General features: G+C 35.2%; 1 pseudogene; it reads right to left on the bottom strand.

Moving 5' to 3' along the window:
- Positions 1-136: 136 nt before the first annotated feature.
- LOC136406479 (UDP-glucuronosyltransferase 2B31-like) lies at positions 137-20,345 on the bottom strand (annotated as a pseudogene).
- Positions 20,346-20,799: the final 454 nt, after the last annotated feature.

Raw genomic sequence — 20,799 nt, forward strand, 5'->3', positions numbered from 1 at the left:
AAGTCATATTGATATATGAATAGACTACTTAATGTTATTATGTCCATGTGCAATATTTGAAACACAGTTAAGTTCATGTTTTTGGTATAATTTTGGAATTAAAATAACAAATTTAAATATATTTCCATATGCTTCCTTTATTTATTTATTTATTTATTTATTTATTTATTTTACCAGTTTTTATCTTTGGCATGGCATATTTATACCTGTTAAACAGGTAGTAAATCACTTGAAAACAAATTTTTTTCTGAGAAGGTAAATTGTCAAGTCATTTTGTCACAGAAAGAAGGGATCCTTACATTATAACTTACTGCTGGAATAAACCAAAGGAGTCCCATCTATGAGGCAGATCAGCTTCAAGCCTCAGAAACAACTCCTCCCTTTTTTTCTTCTTTCCTGTTTTAGCAAACTTCTGGCAACAAAACAGACAACACTTTGTGACTATAAATATAACCGTTGCCACACAGACCAGTAGGAACCCAATCACATCCAAAGAGTGGTACTGGACCCAGTTGAGGTCATAGGAGGCTGGCCGCAGGTGTTTGGCTCCATTATGGCGCATGACAAACTCGATCCAGAAGACGGCTCAATCTAGAGGTTTCATTGGCTGGTCATGGTGAATTCTTGATAATTTCATAACATTCTCCTTATATCTAAAGGAGAAACACAAAGATACTAGCATTGAAGGGAAGTTAATTTGCCTATGTGACTCATGCCCATGAAGTTTTTTAAAGAGTCATATACGTATATGTTTTAAATAAATGTCATGAAATTGCAGAAGTATATTTTTATTTGGCTTATCATGGAATGTTTGGCTTTTTAATTGGAATTTTTTATGACAAATATTTTAAAAATTGAAGATGGACAATCAGGTAGGAAAGTTATATCATTTTACCAGAGGAAATGATAGGAGCCGTTCTACGGACTATATTTATGAATGAAAAAGGGGCTACACAGCAGACCTGACAGTGTCAGGAAACCACATAGCAAGCCTGACAAGCTCATGACCAAAGTAACTACATTGGACTATCGATCATAAATTTTTAACTGGACTGGTACTGCTGTGTAGTTTCATCCCAGGCGTATAGTTTCTCTAATAAGAGGTTAATCTTTACCTGAAGTGGGAGTGTTCATCGTTCTTATACATCTAGGATAACATACCTCTGAAATTCCAGAGTACTTTCTTGGAGGTATAACCACAGGCACCAGAGCACAATGACCACAAACCTCTAATTGCCCACAAAACAGCTCTATTTACTATAAGTGTTAAATGTTAACCGTTCAGTACCTACCAATGGGAAAGAAGTATACATATATGTATCTCTCCATTTTACTTTTTATTCAATTCAGAGATTTAAACCCCCCCCCCCCCCACATTCCTCCACTTTGCTTTCTTCTGTCTCTTTAATCTACCTCTATTGGATTTCATGTAACATTTCTTATGTTTTCTCTGTTGATTCTAAATGCATTAACTGCCGTACTGCCGAACTGCCATTCTCCAGAGCAGTTTCTCATCCGTTGATCTTGTGTCTGGGCTGGTCTTCAGTTATTTGCTCAAATTAACTTCTATAAAATCTTTTGGTAGGTTTGGATGTTCTTTCCTTAACATGAATCAGACGGTAAAATGTAGTTTTAGGACAATGCTTTTGGAGTTTTTGAAGATAATCTTTTCTTTCACTGATAACTCCACTGCTACACCCTTCTTTCTATACATACCTTCCATTTTGTACAACCCCTCTCTGAGGACCCTTCTAATTGCTAATGATATATTGCCTAATTCACGAATTGCTTAATATAGCCAATTATTTCTTCAAATTTACTTGGTTGAATTTTGCATTTTGAAAATGGACAGACCCGTGGCAACCTGCTCTCCTATGACTTTGTCCTAGGCACACTCTATTGTAGGCACATTGGCACTCTGGCTGTTTGTTCACTGAAGCTGCCAAGTGTGTTTCCACATCAGCCCCTTTGTGCTCTGTCCTCTGTCCCTCCCGTGGAGCAGTCTTTCCTGAGACACAGCAAGGCTGCTTTCAACTTCTGAGGGAGGCCTTGGTGGCAATGCCATGTCTCAGAAGAGCTTTTCCTGCCACACTTACAGCATTCCTATGCATTATTTCTGTTTTTTATTTTTTTCACTATTTAATCCCTATTTTTGTAAATACATGTGCATTGGTTTAATATGATTTCAAATCCACTTCTTTATGGCTTAAGTAATGTTTTTTAATTCAATTGTTTATGACAAAGATTAAAAATGTTGCTTTGATGTAAAAGTACTAACAGGATATCATTCTATCTTTGGTATTTGTTCATAAGCATTCGTCCCCATTCCCCCCGCCGCAGTGGGCTTATTGGTAAGAAGATACGAAGAAACAGCTATGGTCAGGACACATTTAAACTAAAAATATGTAGAGTTTGTGAGGACGATTTTGAGATTTGGTTTGGATAAGGTGACTTCACTCATTTAAAAACTCCTTGGAACATTGCTTCCTGTCTTGGTGACACATATCTCCTAGACAGTGGTGATAAACACAAAGCAGCCCTGTGAAAGAGATCAAACAACCTTCACTACTGGTGTCTTTGCTCCCCAGCAACCTGCTATAGCAACTGGGAGCTTTTACTCTTGTGCTGGCAATTGAAAAGAAGCTGTTAGTTGGTTACCGATTCTTTATTAAATGTGGACTTTATTCCTTCATCTTTCCTTGCCTGTAAAAATAGTGTGATTAACCAGTCATTTCTTTGGTATATGTTATTCATTATTTGGCATAGTAAGAGATATTAATCTGCATGCTGTTGGCTTGTGAAATTATTATAATTCCCACAAGAGCCTGTGCTACACAAATTGTGAGTAAAGACAGAAATCAGTCTTTCAGATAACTCACTGCTTCCCCAAACAAAACAAAACAATACATTTTGTAGAGTATGCCCTCAATTTTAATATAAAAAAATAGGACAAATGCATATATCGTAAGTAAATGGCTCAAAATTTTATACTTACCTAGTAATTTGTCATGAACTTGACCTACCAATGTACCAACTATCTAGATACTGATATAAGATACCACAATGTACTGGAAGCTCCCTGTTTTCTAGGACTGTTTAGTTATTAATCCATTCCCCAACTTAACTACTATCATTAATTTTAACAACATATATTAGTTTTTATTATTTACATATTACAATAATCTATATAGTAATACTTGTTATTTTCTTTTCTATAGCAGTTATTTATTTCATTGCTGTATAGTATCTAATGCATTATAGTACCACAGATTATTGTGTTATAATATTCAATGGACATTTGGATTGCTAATATATTTTAGTTATTTCTACTAATGCTGATATAAATATTTGTGTGTATGTTTTTTGATTTATACATTTATACATTTCTGTTGTCTATATCCCTAAAAGGAGAATTTCTGAGAAGAAAGTGCATATATGATTATGATTTCAGTATTGACTTTGAGTTATTTAGAAATATGTTGTTTAATTTCCAAAATTTAGAGATCTTTTCAGTTTAGAGTTTTCTTTTGTTTCTAATTAAATTCTAGTAGATTGGATATGTACTCTCTATGATTTGAAAATTTTCAAATACCAACTTTTGGTTTTGCCTCAGCATATAGGTTTAAATCATTGCTATTCCTTATGCAGTTAAGAATATATGTTCTCTACTGATGTATACATGTTAAATAGGTTGCATTTAAAGTTGTGTATGGGTCAGAGTAATGGTGGCTTGAGAGAGATGCTTGATCATTTCCCTTGAGATTTCAACAAGCAGAACAGCTATAACTCAGCAAAGAAATCTCAGCTGGGCTTGCAGGCTTGTCTGAAAAGACACATGCATTGAATAGACTAAAGATGGGATGGGTTAAAATAGGGGTGGAAGATAAGAAGCACTCATGGTAGGACTTCATAGAAGAGAAAAACCTGAACTGCTGAGTTTTTATCTGCTGGGAGGAGCAGAGATTGGGGGTCAGTTGGAGAGATACTGCCTCAAAGTTGTGGCAGAGTATGGGTTCACTGGCAGTGTTCCAATGGTCTGCTGGAGACCTCACTTGGGACAAGACAGAGAAGAACAAAGGATGCCCCTCCAATCTTTCAGATCCTGCCTCACTACCTCATGGGATATGGAGAGTGGCAAGACTTATCAGACAGGAATTTCTACAGGGCCACTCTTTACCCTGAAGAACAGAGGTGCTTTGGGTCTGACTACCTGGTCTCTTAAAATGTGAGGAAGATCCCAAAGCCTGAGATCACCATTGCTAAAACTATTAAGCCCTCGTAATACACCCCACAAATCACTGCAACCACAGCTCTGCCTCCATCATTGTCACAGCAATATTTCAGTGGAGGTCAACCTGTGAACTTCACAAAGCTAAAACTTATAATCCATGGCAACCTACTGGAAAAAAGAAACAGAAAAACCTTTTGGAAGTGCAACACAACCCTTTTTTTAATCAGCTAGGAACTTTTTTTTTGTTTTTTTTTTAATATTTTTATTTATTTATTTATTCTAATTTTACAGAGAGAGAGAGAGTCAGAGAGAGGGACAGACAGGGACAGACAGACAGGAACGGAGAGATGAGAAGCATCAGTCATTAGTTTTTCGTTGTACATTGCGACACCTTAGTTGTACATTGATTGCTTTCTCATACATGCCTTGACTGCTGGCCTTCAGCAGACTGAGTAACCCCTTGCTCCAGCCAGCGACCTTGGGTCCAAGTTGGTGAGCTCTGCTCAAACCAGATGAGCCCATGCTTAAGTTGGCGACCTCAGAGTCTCGAACCTCCACATCCCAGTCTGATGCTCCATCCACTGCACCAGCACCTGGACAGGCTTATTTTTTTTTTTTATCTTTTTTCTGGGTTTTCTCTTTTTGTTATATATTTTTATATTTTTACTAATTTTTAAATTTTTTTCTTTTTTTTTTGTTTAATTGCTTAACAATACCACTTTAAAGTGTCATCAAGGCATAAAAAAATTAATACCATGGCTACACAAAAAGAAACCAGTTCAGAAAGAAAATAAAAATCTCTAGAAAGAAGTCTCAATCATATTGAGGAAACCTTGGAGTTAAACGACAGAATTCAGAATTGAAGTTCTGAAAATACTTCATGAGATATGAGAAAACAATGAGAAGCAATTTAATAAGCTCAGAAAACACAATAATGAATAAATCGAGTACTTCACTAAAGAGATTGAAACTTTAAAAACAGAAGAATTCAAATATAAGCTAGTGAATTAAAATATGAGCTAGCAAGTTTAGCTTAAACATCAGGCAAGATAGAAGAGAGAATCAGTGACATTGAAGAGTGGCAATTAGAAATGAAATGGAGGGAAGAAGAGTAGCACTCAAGAATTAACAAAAATGAAAGAGCTCTACGAGAATCATCTGACTCCATCAGAAAGAGCAATATAAGAATAATGGATATATTAGAAGAAGAAGAGAGGGAGAAGGGACTGGCATGCCTATTCAAACAAAAATTGATGAGAACTTCCCAAGTTAGTGGAAAGGGTTATATCCTTGAATCAAAGAAGCAAACAGAATCCCTAGCTACCTCAACTAAAACAAACCTTCTCCAATCCAAGAAACAAACAGAACACCTAGTTACCTTAACCCAAAGAGACCTTCTCCAAGGTGGATTGCAATAAAACTGTCAAAATTCAGTGATAAAGAAAGAATCTTCAAGGCAGCAAGAGGCAGAAGAATATAACATATAAAGAAAAGCCCATCAGGCTTCTCAAAAGAAACTCTACAATGAGAGAGTGGGCCCAAACATTCAAAGTACTGAAAGAGTGGAACTACCAGCAAGAACATTATATCCATGAAAGTTATTCTTCAAATATGGAGAATAAAAGCTTTTTCAGCAATACAGAAACTGAGGGAATTTATCAACAGAAAACCCCAACTGCAGGAAATACTCAAGGGGTTTATTGTACTGAATATAAAGAAAAAACCAACATAAACTAAAAATAAAAGCTCCAACAATGGTTATAATATAAAACAAGAATAATCTGTGACAACAATAAGATAAAACTGGAGAGCAAAAAAGGATGGAGGGCAGAAACTCTCATAAGACAAACAACTCTTGTATGTATGAAATTTTTTTTCTTAATAATATAATGGTAACCACCCACAAAAAATCAATACTGAAACACAGCTTAAAAAATGGGGACACAGAAGAAAGAACTATGGAATACCACCAAAGAAAAACAATTGACAAAAACACAAAAAAGAAGAACCAAAAGATACATAGAGGTACCAATAAACAAAACATAAAATGGCTATAGGAAATCCTCATATGTCAATAAATTGAAATGATGGAAATTACCAATAAAGAGGCACAAAGTAGCAGTTTGGAACAAAAAGCAAACCCAATCACATGTGTCTCCTGCCTTCAGGAGACACATCTAAGCTGGAAGGACAAAAGTAGACTCAAAGTGAAAGTTTGGCAAAAGATTCTTCAAGCAAATAATACCCCCCCCCCAAAAAAGGTGTAGCCATACTAATATCTGGCATTGCTGACATCAGGACAAGAAAGTTGACAAGAGACAAAGATGGACATTTCATAATAATAAAGAGGACACTATATCAAGAAGGTATAACATTTCTTAATATATATGCACTGAGTCAGGGAGCTCCAAAATATATAAGACATCTTCTAACAGAACAACAAAGAAGAAACAGACAAAAACACAATCATAGTTGGACATCTCAACACATCATTGACATCTTTAGATACATCATCCAAGCAGAAAATCAATAAAGCAATATTGGTCATAAATGATACACTAGACCAAATGGAGTAATAGACATATACAGGACATTTCATCATAGCACATCAGATTATACATTTTTTTTTCAGTGTGCATGAACATTCTCAAGACAAGACCATATGTTGGGCCACAAAACTAACCTCAACAAATTCAAGAAGCTGAAATTATACCAAGCATATTCTCTGACTATAAGTTTTGGAATTAGAATTCAATTGCATAAAAGAAGTAAAGAAACCCAAAAAAATGTGAAAATTAAACAAAATACTTCTAAAAAATGACTAGGTCAATGAAGAAATAGATGCAGAGATCAGAAGATATACACTGACAAACGAGAGTGACAACACACATATCAAAACTTTTGGAATGCAGTGAAAGTGGTAATAAGAGGGAAGTTTTATATCATTACAAGCTTATATTAAGAAACAAGGAAGATCCTAAGTAAACATCCTAACATTACATCTTAAAGCACTAGAAAAAGAAGAAGAAAGGACATAGTAAAAATTAGAACTGAACTAAATGAAATAGAGAACAAAAAACCATATAAAAATTAATGCAACAGAGCTAGTTCTTTGAAAAAGTTAATGAGATTGACAAACCTCATGCTAGACTCACTAAGGAAAAATGGAAAATGACTCATAAACAAAATCCAAAATGAAAGAGGATTAATCACCACAGACTTTATAGATATACAAATGATCATACTAGAATACTATGAAAGATTATATGCCACCATATTCAGCAATCTTGAAGGAATGGATAAGTTCCTAGAACTGTACAATCTGGGTATCTCTACTGGTTATCTATCTACTCAAAAATCTCAAAAATATTGGTTCTCAAAGACACATGCACCCTTGTGTTCTTTGCAGCATTATTCATGGAGGCCAAGACATGGAAACAACCAAAATGTCCCTCAGTAGAGGACTGGATAAAGAAGATGTGGTACATATGTGAAATGAAATACTACTCAGCCATAAGAAATGATGAAATATCGTTATTTATGACAACATGGAAGGTCCTGAAGAACATTATACTAAGTGAAATAAGCCAATCAGAAAAAGCTAAGAACTATATGATTTCACACATAGGTGGGACAGGAAAGGAGACTTATGGACGTAGGTAAAGTGGTTACCAAGGGGAGTGGGCTGGAAAAGAGGAGAGGAAAATGAGACAAATAAATGGTGATTGATAATGATTTGACTTTGGGTCAAATCATTTGGCACACAGTGAAATCAACATTTCAAATGCTATAGAAATATTTACCTGAAACCTGTGTACTCTTATTGATCAATGTTACCTCATTAAATTTAGTTTCTAAATAAAAAAATTGTTTGAAATTTTCTGTGTATTTGTCACCCTTTTTATATTATAGAAAAAGATCTTAAAAACATTGTATAGGTGTCCTTGGATTACAACACAGTTCCATTCCTATAACAGTGATGGAACCCGAATTTTGGCCTAGCCTAACACAAATGGGATGTGTGCACTTTTAACTGTCCAAAATGGTGTAGGTAAGTGTACTGGGAGACGTCAACTTCCTCACTCATACTGTGTTACTGCGTATTCTTCTGCCAGACACAACCAAACTAGTTTGCCCACATTATCCGTAAGTACAATGCTGATGGTATAAGCTGAAATACTCATGTCTCATTTTTTTAAAGTTTTTATGGCAGTGAGCGTTGTAAACATGAAATGTATGTCTAGACTGCCATAACCCAAAGACCCCCTTTATTATGATTAAAGGCTTATATTTTTGCCTTTTTGTCTCTTTTTACTTCTTTATTTGGGGATTGATTATATTAATAGGGGTTACCAATTAATAATTCATATTGCTTTGAAATATTAATCTTTTTATTAGTATAATGTATTTATCTTTATTTTTAGTAGTGCTTCTTGTCAACAGTATCTCATAACAGTATAGCTGCATCATTTTATAGTCACTCTTGAAATAGATTTTTTCCCTACCTATTAACAATCTTCTTGTACACTTCTATTTAAGCATGGCTTCTAAATAATATATATACTTAATTTTGTTATATTTGACATTACTTATATTTAAATGATTAAGTCTGTTTAAGATTTGCTATAACTATTGACACCTTTACATATATTCACACAAAATCATAGTGTGAATAAAAGCCAAAATTGAAAATAAGCAAAATATCCACAAACTGATAAATATATAAATAAAACATGTGTGTCCATATAATAGAATATTATTTAGTTGTGAAAACTACAAAAGGGGCAAAACTAAAAAACATTATGCTGTGTGAAGGAAGACAGTTTCAAAAGACCATATATTGCATGATTGTTATTATGTAATGTCCAAAGAGACTTCTCTATAGAGATAGAAAGGTTAATAATGGTTGCATGGGCAAAGAAAAGGAGAAGTGATTTCTAAGACAGTAACATATCTTATTGGGATGATGAAAATGACCTAACTTTTCTTATGGTAATAGCTTTATAACTATGTAAACATACTATATATACTTGAATTTTATAATTTCAACAGGTGGATTTTATGATATATAAAAACCTCACAAATCCTGTTAAATTGGTCATAGTAAAATAAGTTTGTATCTAAAATTACTTGTGGTTTCAGAAATTTTAGGTGCTATATTGCAAGAATTTATGATTTTCCTTCTAGAACATTATTCTTCTTTGTGTTCTATCATATTTAAAAAGATGATTTTTTACAATCATCTATATAACTTTAGATTATTGAAGGAGAAAATTATTGCAGTAATTGACTGCCTATTAAATACATGGGGTTAAAGTACAACTTTGAGATTAATGTGTGGCCTAAAATAAAAGTTGATATAAGATGGTCTAAATCATGTTAACAATTTCAAAATTAGCATTTTAAAAATGGGATAAAACTCATAGGCACCACTGAAAAAAGAACCTATCTATAAACAATATTTATTAAGAAATATGTGATACTTACGAAGGGTCACTAATGACTGTCTTCAATGCATTGACCAAATCTCTACTTGAAATAGTGTTGAAGTCCAATCTTATAGCTGCTCCCTTGGTCTCCATGTGAGCGATGTTATCAGATTGATCCACAAACAAAGGAATGCCCACTATAGGGATCCCATGGTAGATCGCCTCATAGATGCCATTGGTTCCCTCATGAGTGATAAAGGCTTTGGTTTTTGGATGACCTAGGATTGGGTCAATTTCAGGGAATTATGAACTATTAGTCTCAGAATAAAAGGAGAGTTGTGCAATAAAAGTGGTGACAGAGACAATGTATTTAGTAACAGATTATGTACATTTTAGACTGTATTAAAAATGTCTTTCTGAGGCTCTAGGAACACGGACTCTCTCACTGTCGGAGCCTATAAATGCTAATAGCCTAGACTGCCAACGAGACTAAAGCACAATACATGACATTGCCATAGAGACTTATCAACTGCAAACCTCCACCTGAGCGTGGCAAAGGGGCAAAACCCGGGGTACAGAGTCACCGACCAGGAAGAGGGAGAGAAAAGAAAAAGCAAGAAGATAACCTCTCAAAATCAAGAATAATCTGCAGACTTTATAACCTATCCCATTTTATTATATTTGTTCGTTTGTTTCTCTTATCTTCATTCTTGATACTTTTTTTTTCCTCCTCCAATTTGGCCGATTAACTCTCTGCCAGTCTTACTCTCTCCTCTCCTTGAACTACACTACCCATAAGTGTTACATCTCCCATTATCTTTTCTCTTCTCTTCCTTTCTCTCTATGAGGGTTGCACTCCAAAACCCTTAACTCTCTCTCTCTCTCTCCTTTCTTTTTTCTTCTTTTAGTGGTTCCCTCTTTTTTTTTCTCTCTCTTTCTTTCTTTTCTCCCTCTATATTAGTTTCTTCCTTTCTCCTTTACATCTCCTCTCACTCAAACCTCAATAACAAACAAATTATCTTATCTGGGACTCAAACTTATGTTTGTGGCATTCTGGGGGTTTTTTACTTCACCTTTTTAACTCACTAGCAGTGCTCCCATCCCTGGCTCTCCATATTATCTAGTTCTTGTTCCACTAAATACAATAGTAATTTTTTAATTTGTCCCCCCATTTTTCCGTTTTCCTCTTAATCCTCTCATCATAACTCTTAGACAACCAACACCTAAAAGCAAAACATTTTATTCTTGACCCAAATTTTTTCCTTATTTGCTTTTTGTGGGTCCATACGCTCTTTTTTTTTTCTTTTTCTTCTTTTTTCTTTTTCTTTTTTTTTTTTTTTTTTGCTTGCCCCTTTATTACTTTTCCCTAATTCAGGCCCTCCATCACAGGCATTGTTTGTTATAATTCACAGTCCACCACAAGATTTTATCAAGAAAGAGGGGAGAGGAGAGGAGAGGAAAAAAGGAGGGGGGGAATAATTTCCTTTTTTTTTTTATTTTATTTTATTTTTCTTTATTTCATTATTAATTTTTTTTTTAAAAAAACAACTTTTTTCGATTTTTTTTATTATTTTTTTAAACTTTTTATTCTTTATTAAATCTCATTAATACTATCAACAAAACCACCCTCAGATGCCATTAAGGAAGAGAAAATCGAATATCATGGATACAAAAGAAAGAGAGGTAACACAGCTAGATGAGGAAAAATCTATGGAGAAAAAATTTAATATATTGGAAACCTTGGAGCTAAATGACAGAGAATTCAAGATAGAAATCCTAAAAATCCTCCGAGATATACAAAAAAACACAGAAAGGCAATTTAGGGAGCTCAGAAAACAACTCAATGAACACAAAGAATATATGTCCAAGGAAATTGAAACTATAAAAACAAATCAAACAGAGATGAAAAACTCAATTCACGAGCTGAAAAACGAAGTAACAAGCTTAGCTAATAGAACAGGTCAGATAGAAGAGAGGATTAGTGAAATAGAAGACAAGCAACTTGAGGCACAACAGAGAGAAAAAGAAAGAGACTCAAAAATTAAAAAAAATGAGATAGCCCTACAAGAATTATCTGACTCCATCAAAAAGAATAACATAAGAATAATAGGTATATCAGAGGGAGAAGAGAGAGAAAATGGAATGGAGAACATACTCAAACAAATAATAGATGAGAACTTCCCAAGCCTGTGGAAAGAACTAAAGCCTCAAGTTCAAGAAGCAAACAGAACTCCAAGTTTTCTTAACCCCAACAAACCTACTCCAAGGCATATCATAATGAAATTGACACAAACCAACAGCAAAGAAAAAATTCTCAAGGCAGCCAGGGAAAAGAAGAATACAACATATAAAGGAAGGCCCATTAGATTATCATCAGATTTCTCAGCAGAAACTCTACAAGCTAGAAGAGAATGGACCCCAATATTTAAAGTCCTGAAAGAGAGGAACTTTCAGCCACGAATACTATACCCATCAAAGCTATCCTTCAAATATGAAGGAGAAATAAAAACATTCACAGATACAGAAAAGATGAGGGAATTTATCATCAGAAAACCCCCACTCCAGGAATTACTAGAGGGGGTTCTCCAATCAGATACAAAGAACAAAAAAAAACAGAGCCACAAGTAAAAGCTCCAAGAAGAACACAATAAAACCAAATTTAAACTGTGACAACAACAAAAAGAAAGAGGGGGAGAAGATGGAGATTAACAGTAGCAAAGGACGATGGAGTGCAAAAGTACTCACAAAATAGTTCGCTACAATGAACAGGGTAGGGACCCTTTTCATTATTCAAAGGTAACCACCATTGAAAAAACCACCACAGAAGCACATGAGATAAAAAAGATAGCAACAGTGGAAAGATGTATGGAATACAACCAAATAAAAACAAAAGATAGAAAAACGAAAGAGAAGGATCAAACAAGACACAAAACTAACAGAAAGCAAGATATAAAATGGCAATAGGGAACCCACAAGTATCAATAATTACACTAAATGTAAACGGATTAAACTCACCAATAAAAAGGCACAGAGTAGCAGAATGGATTAAAAAAGAAAATCCAACTGTATGCTGCCTACAGGAAACTCATCTAAGTAACAAGGATAAAAACAAATTCAAAGTGAAAGGCTGGAAAACAATACTCCAAGCAAATAACATCCAAAAAAAAGCATGTGTAGCAATACTCATATCGGATAATGCTGACTACAAGACAGGAAAAGTACTCAGAGAAAAAAATGGCCATTTCATAATGGCTAAGGGGACACTGAATCAAGAAGACATAACAATTCTTAATATATATGCACCAAACCAAGGAGCACCAAAATATATAAGACAGCTACTTATTGATCTTAAAACAAAAACTGACAAAAACACAATCATACTTGGAGACCTCAATACACCGCTGACGGCTCTAGATCGGTCATCCAAACAGAGAATCAACAAAGACATAGTGGCCTTAAACAAAACACTAGAGCACCTGGATATGATAGACATCTACAGGACATTTCATCCCAAAGTGACTGAGTATACATTTTTCTCCAGTGTACATGGATCATTCTCAAGAATTGACCATATGTTGGGCCACAAAAACAACATCAGCAAATTCAGAAAAATTGAAGTTGTACCAAGCATATTTTCTGATCATAAAGCCTTGAAACTAGAATTCAACTGCAAAAAAGAGGAAAAAAAATCCCACAAAAATGTGGAAACTAAACAACATACTTTTAAAAAATGAATGGGTCAAAGAAGAAATAAGTGCAGAGATCAAAAGATATATACAGACTAATGAAAATGACAATACGACATATCAGAATCTATGGGATGCAGCAAAAGCAGTGATAAGAGGGAAGTTCATATCACTTCAGGCATATATGAACAAACAAGAGAGAGCCCAAGTGAACCACTTAACTTCCCACCTTAAGGAACTAGAAAAAGAAGAACAAAGACAACCCAAAACCAGCCGAAGAAAGGAGATAATAAAAATCAGAGCAGAAATAAATGAATTAGAGAACAGAAAAACTATAGAAAAAATTAATAGAACAAGGAGCTGGTTCTTTGAAAAGATCAACAAAATTGACAAACCCTTGGCAAGACTTACCAAGGAAAAAAGAGAAAGAACTCATATAAACAAAATCCAAAATGAAAGAGGAGAAATCACCACGGACACCGTAGATATACAAAGAATTATTGTAGAATACTATGAAAAACTTTATGCCACTAAATTCAACAACCTAGAAGAAATGGATAAATTCCTAGAAAAATACAACCTTCCTAGACTGAGTCAAGAAGAAGCAGAAAGCCTAAACAGACCTATCAGTAGAGAAGAAATAGAAAAAACCATTAAAAACCTCCCCAAAAATAAAAGTCCAGGCCCTGACGGCTATACCAGCGAATTTTATCAAACATTCAAAGAAGACTTGGTTCCTATTCTACTCAAAGTCTTCCAAAAAATTGAAGAAGAAGCAATACTTCCAAACACATTTTACGAAGCCAACATAACCCTCATACCAAAACCAGGCAAGGATGGCACAAAAAAAGAAAACTACAGACCAATATCTCTAATGAATACAGATGCTAAAATACTAAACAAAATACTAGCAAATCGAATACAACAACATATTAAAAAAATAATACATCATGATCAAGTGGGATTCATCCCAGAATCTCAAGGATGGTTCAACATACGTAAAACGGTTAATGTAATACACCATATCAACAAAACAAAGAACAAAAACCACATGATCTTATCAATAGATGCAGAAAAGGCTTTTGATAAAATACAACACAATTTTATGTTTAAGACTCTCAACAAAATGGGTATAGAAGGAAAATATCTCAACATGATAAAGGCCATATATGATAAACCATCAGCTAACATCATATTAAATGGCACTAAACTGAAGGCTTTCCCCCTTAAATCAGGAACAAGACAGGGTTGTCCACTCTCTCCACTCTTATTTAATGTGGTACTAGAGGTTCTAGCCAGAGCAATCAGACAAGACAAAGAAATAAAAGGCATCCATATCGGAAAAGAAGAAGTAAAGGTATCACTTTTTGCAGATGATATGATACTATACATCGAAACCCCCAAAGAATCCACAAAAAGACTACTAGAAACAATAAGCCAATACAGTAAGGTCGCAGGATACAAAATTAACATACAGAAGTCAATAGCCTTTCTATATGCCAACAATGAAACAACTGAGAAGGAACTCAAAAGAACAATCCCCTTCACGATTGCAACAAAAAAAATAAAATACTTAGGAATAAACATAACAAAGAATGTAAAGGACTTATATAATGAAAACTATAAACCATTGTTAAGGGAAATCGAAAAAGATATAATGAGATGGAAGAATATACCTTGTTCTTGGCTAGGAAGAATAAATATAATCAAGATGGCTATATTACCCAAAGCAATATACAAATTTAATGCAATTCCCATCAAACTTCCAATGACATTTTTTAAAGAAATAGAGCAAAAAATCATCAGATTTATATGGAACTATAAAAAACCCCGAATAGCCAAAGCAATCCTAAAGAAAAAGAATGAAGCTGGGGGCATTTCAATACCTGACTTCAAACTCTATTATAGGGCCACGACAATCAAAACAGCATGGTATTGGCAGAAAAATAGACACTCAGACCAATGGAACAGAATAGAAAGTCCAGAAATAAAACCACATATATATAGTCAAATAATTTTTGATAAAGGGGCCAACAACACAAAATGGAGAAAAGAAAGCCTCTTCAATAAATGGTGCTGGGAAAACTGGAAAGCCACATGCAAAAGAATGAAACTGGACTACAGTCTCTCCCCCTGTACAAAAATCAACTCAAAATGGATCAAAGATCTAAACATAAGACCTGAAACAATTAAGTACATAGAAGAAGACATAGGTACTCAACTCAGGGACCTGGGTTTTAAAGAGCATTTTATGAATTTGACTCCAACGGCAAGAGAAGTGAAGGCAAAAATTAATGAATGGGACTACATCAGACTAAGAAGTTTTTGCTCAGCAAGAGAAACTGATAACAAAATAAACAGAAAGCCAACTAAATGGGAAATGATATTTTCAAACGACAGCTCAGATAAGGGCCTAATATCCAAAATATACAAAGAACTCATAAAACTCAACAACAAACAAACAAACAATCCAATAAAAAAATGGGAAGAGGATATGAACAGACACTTCTCCCAGGAAGAAATACAAATGGCCAACAGATATATGAAAAGATGCTCATCTTCTTTAGCTATTAGAGAAATGCAAATCAAAATGGCAATGAGATACCACCTCACACCTGTTCGATTAGCTGTTATTAGCAAGTCAGGTAACAGCAAATGTTGGAGAGGCTGTGGAGAAAAAGGAACCCTCATACACTGTTGGTGGGAATGTAAAGTAGTACAACCATTATGGAAGAAAGTATGGTGGTTCCTCAAAAAACTGAAAATAGAACTACCTTATGACCCAGCAATCCCTCTACTGGGTATATATCCTAAAAACTCAGAAACATTGATACGTAAAGACACATGCAGCCCCATGTTTATTGCAGCATTGTTCACAGTGGCCAGGACATGGAAACAACCAAAAAGCCCATCAATAGATGACTGGATAAAGAAGATGTGGCACATATACACTATGGAATACTACTCAGCCATAAGAAATGATGACATCGGAACATTTACAGCAAAATGGTGGGATCTTGATAACATGATACGAAGCGAAATAAGTAAATCAGAAAAAAACAGGAACTGTATTATTCCATACGTAGGTGGGACATAATAGTGAAACTAAGAGACATTTATAAGAGTGTGGTGGTTACGGGGGGGGGGAGGGGGGAATGGGAGAGGGATGGGGGTGGGGAGGGGCACAAAGAAAACAAGATAGAAGGTGAGAGAGGACAATCTGACTTTGGGTGGTGGGTATGCAACATAATTGAACGACAAGATAACCTGGACTTGTTATCTTTGAATATATGTATCCTGATTTATTGATGTCACCCCATTAAAAAATAAAATTATATAAAATAAAATAAAATAAAATAAAAAAAAAAGATTAAAAAAAAATGTCTTTCTGAACTCAAAGGAAGAGGCACTTAAGTCTGCTAAAGAGATAGTGAAGGCTTACATGGAAGACTGGTGTGACCTGTGACTTGAAAATGAATGCAAGTTGCTAGTGGACAAAGTGAAAGAATATTCTGGATTTAAAAAAGAGTGTAAGTTAAAAAAAAGGTAGTGGGTCATGTTAGAATATATTCTCTTAGTAAAATAGTGAATGAAGTCACTGAATCTGCTATGTTGGATGTAAGGCAAGTAATGGAAGGGTCATAGGACTCAGAGGAAGGAAAAGCTACACATTATAATGAAGTGTGTTAATTACTTTGGAAAAAGACTGAATTTTTTCTCAATGGAAAATAGAGAGTCACTGGTAATAATAAAGGAGCTGATATTTTTTCAGGAACACCTGCACACCCTTTCCTTTAACCTTACAGTGAGTTAAAGCTTGGTGTCAGGTCAGAATTAGGATACAGAGTGAAATAGAGATATTCTAGGTGAGAAGTAATTACACACGAAATAAAGATATTTTGTTTGTGTCCATAAAGAAATGTGACTGTGTGAAATAAAATACCAATTGTTATATCTTATTTCTCCCTAGGACTGGGAAATAAATACTATATATATGGAAGTTAATTTTTATTTGAGGTTTTCAAGAAGAAATGTTCATCACCTTGGTCAAATTGACTCTAACTTCAGTGTTTTCTAGAGTCTTACCAAGAAGGTCATTCTGGGGGAGCCATTTACATATCCGAGTATTTGGCCCTAATGTAGCCGGTTTTTTGCCTTCATATCTCCATATAACCTGTTAGAGTAAGAAAGTAATGTATTAGTATTCTATGAGTCAAACTACAGAGTTGTAAAGTGTCAGAATTCTATTTAGAATCTCTATTATGAGACATCTAGTTAAACCTCTTACGTGTTCCAGAGAAGGAAAAGAAGACATGTTAGAGAATGAGAACAAAACCAAACCATTGATGGAAGAGGAGTACAGACTTGTATACATGTGCTCCTTATTCTTATATTCAGTCAGGTTTGAATGCAATCATGATGTTTCACACACAGAGACTACACAAATGAGATTATCATTGACCAATTTGAGCATATGAGTGGTTTTAGGCAGTCATATAATTGTAGTGTAAAAACCACCAAATTACTAATAATCTATACATATATTTCATTTTTACTATTTCTTATACTAGCCCTCATCATTCAGATTTAATATTCACCTGTTTCTTTTTGAAAGATAGGGAAGAGGTTTACTTAATACACTAGTTCTATAAGTTATTTTATTAAAGTTTTACATCTTTTGATTTACAAAACAGTGTAATTAGCACTTTGTGAAAATTAAATCATTCCGATATTTAACAATTTATTAATAATAATAAACTGATTTATGCTTTTTGGTATGTTTAGCTTATTTTAGTATATGAATTATAAATCACCATTTCCAAGAATAATTTTTACATGAATCCAGTAATATCACTCTAGCTAGAATTAAAATATAGGAAAGAATATCCCATTGGCACTTCATAAATAATAATAAGCCTGTTGAGTATATTAAATATGATGACGATACTAAGTTTTATTCAACATTTTGTTATGTGCTGCAATTCACTGACAATTTTGACTAATATGGTTTAACCATAAATGGTCAAGCAACTTCTAAATCCACTACTAAGCTGGATTGTAGTTTATAAGTGGTTAACATCTCTTTGCTATATGACAGTTAAAGTAACTTCAGGTCCTCAGAAAATTAGCATAGGTGATAAGGGGAAAGCTACATTAGTTAGGAAATTAAAAGTAGTTCACAAATACCCAGAGACTTCAAGTGATTTTATATGTTAGAATAATCTACTACCATATTTTATGTGTGTGGAGGGGGGCATCTGAAAGTGTCTCATGCTAGGCGTGCTTTGAGTTGACTCTTTTTTATATTCCTTACTTCTTCAAACAGAAGTTATTATTCTGATGGGTTCTTTCTGGGTCACATTTTACAAAACACAGGGTCACCTTGAGAGCTGGCCCTCCTTCCATCCTTTCTTTTATGTCTTCCTGCTTTAGAATGTAGCAAGGCCCAGCCTACCAGGGAGGTTTTCTCTTTCTTTTTCACAGGCCAGTTTTTCTCTTTCTCTCAATCATTGTTCTGGCTTGTGTCTGATGTAGCTGGTGAGCCGTGGACACTGTTTCTCTCAGTATCACCTTGAGAAACACACTGAATGGGCCTACTCCAGAATTCAGGGGAAGAGAGGCCTGGCTCACCTGCCAAACCTAAACTGTGTGACACCATTCAGACTGTTATTTCCAATTTAACGTTACTGTTAAAACTTAACTCCTTTCTGAGAATATCTGTAATGTGTACCTTACCTTTGGAATCTGCAAGGAAATGGCGCAAATGACAGGACAGAATTAGGTGATATCTGTTCCTGCCTACAATACTATGACAATACCAAACTTCATAGTGTACCTCTTAAATGTAGTTCTTTGTGATCACAATTTTAATGCCAAAGTTGTTGTTAAACAAAATCCTCTATGTGTAATTTGTTTTTTAGGTATCTGAGATAAAGTGGCGCTATAAAAAATAGTTATCTTTTTTTTTCTCAAACCAGATGGGCCCATGCTCAAGCCGGCGACTCGGGGTCTTGAACCTGGGTATTCCGCATTCCAGTCTGACACTCTATCCACTGCACTACCACCTGGTCAGGCTGTTAGTTAACTTTCATGTAGAAATTTCTGTAATCAGACCCTTATAGAATTTAACACACTCATTAGTTTTTTACTGTAAAGTACTTAATCTGACCTTTTGAGGAATCTGGGCAAGGGCTGATGCAATCACATTGGCTCTTTCTTCTGTCATGCTCGAGACCGCTGACCCCAGGGTGAACACCACAATTCCATGTTCTCCAGAGCTCTGGGCAAACTCTTCCATTTCCTGGGAAGGAAGAAATTTTCCCATCACAAAAAAGTGTCAGCACAGTGAATACTATTGAAAGGATTGCTACAAATGACTAACAAGAGAAAATGAACTCTTATAAGGATTTATTTGTGTAGTGCCTGTTCTTTTTAATATTTTTATTTTATTTAGTGAGAGGAGGGGAGGCAGAGACAAACTCCCATATGTGCCTCAACTGGGATCCACCCAGCAAGCCCTCTAGGGGGCGATGCTCTGCCCATCTGCAGCGTCCCTCCATTGCTCAGCAACCGACCTCTTAGTGTCTGAGCCAGAGGTCATGGAGCCATCCTCAGTGCCTGGGGCCAACTCACTCCAATTGAACCTTGGCTGCAGGAAGGGAAGAGAGAGAGAGAGAAGCTGGGGGTGGGGTGGGGTGGAGAAACAGATGGGCACCTCTTCTGTGTGTCCTGACTGGGAATTGAACCCAGGATGTCTACACATAGGGCTGATGCTCTACCACTGAGCCAATTGGCCAAGGCCTGTCTTTTAAAATCTGTTAAAGGACAACATAATGTAAAGTGATAATCTTAACCATAACCTAGTGTACCATTCAATAGTGTATATATTCTTACTGTTTTACAACTCCTCTCCAGAATGTTTTCATCTTGCACTTTGGAACTGTGCTTCTTATCCTGTGATTCTCCAGTTCCCATTTCATAATCCTTGACACTTATCATTCTGCTTTCTCTCTCTTTGACTTTGACTAGTCTAGAATACTTACATAAATGCAATCATACAGTATTCGTCTTTTTGTGAATGGCCTATTTCACTTAGCAAAATGTTCTTAAAGATTCAGCTATATTATAACGTGTTTTAGAATGTCTATTTTCTTTAAAAAAATATTTTTATTGCCTGACCAGGCAGTGGAACATTGGATAGTATGTCAGACTGGGACCCAGGGGACCCAGGTTCAAAACCCTGAGGTCTCCGACTTTAGCATGGGCTCATAAGCTTGAGTCCAAGGTTGCTGACTTGAGCAAGGCATCACTCACTCTGCTGAAGCCCGCTGGTCAAAGCACATATAAGAAAGCAATCAGTGAACAACTAAGGTGCTGCAATGAAGAATTGATGCTTCTTATCTCTTTCCCTTCCTCTCTGCCTGTCCCTATCTGTCCCTCTCTCTGTCTCTGT

The sequence above is a fragment of the Saccopteryx leptura genome, chromosome 5 (genome assembly GCF_036850995.1).
Source record: "Saccopteryx leptura isolate mSacLep1 chromosome 5, mSacLep1_pri_phased_curated, whole genome shotgun sequence".
NCBI classification, from domain to species: domain Eukaryota; kingdom Metazoa; phylum Chordata; class Mammalia; order Chiroptera; family Emballonuridae; genus Saccopteryx; species Saccopteryx leptura.